The sequence below is a fragment of the Octodon degus genome, unplaced genomic scaffold, assembly GCF_000260255.1.
Source record: "Octodon degus isolate 3935 unplaced genomic scaffold, OctDeg1.0 scaffold00073, whole genome shotgun sequence".
Lineage (NCBI taxonomy): Eukaryota > Metazoa > Chordata > Mammalia > Rodentia > Octodontidae > Octodon > Octodon degus.
Window position 1 is genome coordinate 11597206 of NW_004524649.1, and position 3773 is coordinate 11600978.

Consider the following 3773-nt stretch of genomic DNA (forward strand, 5'->3'; position numbering starts at 1 on the left):
AAAAAAAAAAAAAAAAAACACCTTATTTTTGACAAAGAGGCCAAGTATGTTTACCAGAAGAAAGATAACTTCTTTAATAAATGGTGTTGGAAAAACAATCTTTCCACATCCCAAAGATTAAAACTAGACCTGTTTTCCCTATATGCACTAGACCACAATCAAAAATGGATCAAAGATATAAATATTAAAAATAAACCCTAAAACTGCCAAAAGAGAGAATAGGTAAAACACTTGAACACATAGATGTAGGCAAAGATTTAATAAAGAAATACCCAATCACCTGGGAAATAAACTACCTAGAATAAACAACTTGGATCTTGTTCCATTAAAAATCTTTTGCACAGCAAGAGCTTATCAAGAGATTTTTTAAAAAAGGACTTACCAAGAGAACAGAAAGACAACACACAGAGTGGGAAACTATTTTTGCCAGTTGTCCCTCAGACAAAGAATTTCAACAGAAATAAAAAAAAGCAAACTGTGCCTCCCAACAATTTAAAGACCCAATTCAAAAATAGGCAGCTGAGATGAATACATATTTCTCAAAGAAAAAATATGCAAATGAAAATAAATATATAAAAAATGTTCACCATCACTGTTCATTTGAGAGATGCAAATCAAAACAACACTGAGATTTCATCTCACTCCACAAATAATGGTAATTTGTTGAGAAATCAACTAATAAGAAAAACAACTCTGTATTTAGCTCTCTAGGTGTCTACCTCTGCTTCACATCTTCATAAGAGGAGCTCCCTCTGGGTACATTTAACATTGTTTCCCCAAGGCACCAAATCTGGATGGATAAATGATTATGTGGTGGAAAACTTTAAATTTTAAAACTTTGTTAACAGATATGGCTGCTTAGAATAAGATTTTGAGCCTTCTGAGAGGTGAGAATATTTGGTTTAAACCTCAAGGAATAAAAGCAAATTGGTGATATAAAATTTTGCTAATGAAGTTCTCAGTAAGCTAAATTAATGATAAACGTGAGAAATATGATTTTGAGGAAATCCAGCTTGCTTAAATTGTACAAATTTTACATTACTTTAGATATTTTTAGTGCAGTTTTTACTTTAATATACTTTTACTAGCTACCATGTCAATGTATAGGATAGTAATAGATTTTAAAGCATACCTTTTTTTTAGTGCATATTTTCCACAGTTAGTGTTTGTTTTTCTCTTGCTACCACTTTATAGATTAACCGATGCTAGTGGAACTATTTTGGTTCTTTGTATTTAATCATAAATGGTTTTACCTGTTTTACCAATGGTCTATCATATGTAAAGATACTTTATTCTTTGTCTAATATAATTATATATTACTTGAGTACATTAACTGGAAGCCTGCACAGTTCTGCTGACTGAGTTAGAGCTTACCCAGAAACCTAGAACATGAGCTTAGGAAAAACAAACTGTAATGCATGACTAAAATTACATGTCAAAAAATTAAAAATACAAATGTTTCATTAAATAATAGAAAACTCTTCAATGGCTTGAACTCCCTTGCAAGCTTCTTTCTTGAACTAGCTTTTCAAATGTATTTCAAGAGAAAAAAAATATGCAATTTCTGAGGAAGCATACGGCACAGTACAGGAAGACAAATGGGCTAGGACCTGCATCTATTTTTCAGTGTATGGCAATTGAGGAGTTTTCCTGTTATAATATAGGACACAGCTCTTCAAATACATTTGAATTCATTTGTCACTAATTTTATGAATCTAAGAAGCCAGGAATATTGTATGTGTCTCTTTTAAAATCTGTGTAGAATATTATCAAGCTATCAAAAATGTTACTTTCTAATTAGTTAATAATCATTTCTTTTTTTTTCTTTTTAGAATAGGGGATTGAACTCAGGCCCTTGTGCTTGCCACACAAGCACTTATTCTTCTGAGTCATCTCCCTGGCCCAATAATCATTTCAATCAGAGTATTTACTGACAATTAGAATTTAAGAAGAATACTCCCCAAGAAATGAAATCTTAAAGTGGCAAACCAACTGTTGGTTTTAAATCAGATCATTCTCAAAAGTTCTATTTTCTTAGGACTATTGCCTTATCCATCTTGTAAATATACATGTATAGTTTTGCCTCTAACTTATTTCCTAACTTTTCTCCATTCTTTGTTGTTAAATCCTTAAGTTTTGTTTCTTTCCATTTAACTGTGTCTGTTATTATTTTTTATTCAGTTTTTATTTCTTCTTTTGAATTCTTACCCTAGAGAGATGATACAATATTTACCCCTGTGAGTCTAGTTTATTTCCCTTATGAGTACAGTATCAAGTTGCATCAACTTATGTATGAAGGCTTCAAGTTTGTTTTTCTTTATAGCTGAGTAATACTCCATTGTATAAAAACACTACATCTTTTTTATCCATTACTCAGGTGATGGGCATTTTGGTTGTTTCTGAGATCTGGCTATCACAAATTTGCTGCTATATACATGGGTGCACATATAACACTATGATATGATGTTTTCAGTTCTTTTGGGAAAATTCCCAGAAGGGTGATAGCTGGATTGAATGGGATTTCCAGTCCTAGTTTTTTGAGGAATCTCCACACTGATCTCCATAATGGTTGTACCATTCTACATGCCCACCAGCAGTGGATAAGTGCTCCTGTTTCCCTGCAACATCTCCAACATTTGTTGTTAGTTGATTTCTTTATGATAGCCATCAGGTTTTGAAAATAGCAGCTCATGGGCAGAATTCTCACCATGACTTGCTCTATATGTTGATCTGTGAACTAAGCAACTACATTGAGGACACCAATGTATAATACTAAAACCATGCTTGAAATACCTGTCATCTTGGTCTTCTAGATGTGTACCATTTCTAATGTTATATCAATTATTACTACACTTTCTTCAAAATAAATTTTTTAAAAGGTAATAAAAGAAAATGAGAGACAAGAAGAAAAATTTAAGATTTCAAAAAAAAATTTAAGATTTCTTGGAAGCATGTGGTAATATTCAGTCATATGTCCCATCTTGTATAACTATATCTGTTAATCTGAGCAATAGATTTGACAATGAAAATAGATAATATATCAATCACTGTTGGTAAGATATTCTTGTTTTGAAAATCTGTAGTGTGTGTATTATTATGTTACCCTGTTTTTGTTTTTGCTTTTGTTTTATTTGCTCTTGTTTTTACTCTTCAAAATAAAAGAAAAAAATAAAAAGTTCTATTTTCAATTCAGTGTGTCATTGCATTTTATCAGATACAAATTGTTCATTGGCTAAAAGTTCATTACTATCATTTTATTACTATAACAATTTTAATTTATTTATTTTTTGTATTTAGTACAGGATCTACATGATCTCACTACATAGCTCAGACTTGCAGTGATCTTCCTATTTTCAACCTCCCCAGCACTGGAATTATAGGTGTGCATCACTATGTGCAGTCTAAATGGCCTTCTCAGCACACCCTGGGGTGGCACCGGCATGGCATGCTAGGGATCAAAGCCCGGACCCTGCATTAGCCTAAGTAAGCACTTTAATCTGCTGAGCTATCTGGCCATTCCTACTATGAAAATTTTTAGGACTTTTAAAAGTTAATTATATAGAATAAGGACAACTTGAAAAGGTAATAAACAAATTATACTTTAGTAAACTTAAAATGGTCACGAAAAGTACATGTTTTCTTCAGACCACTGATATACCATAACAACATAACTAAAGACCCAGAAAAAGGAATTCCAAAACTGCCTCACAAAATGGAAAAAACAATCAGGTAAATATATTACAAGTGAGGCAGAGTAGAAATGTGTGATCCTG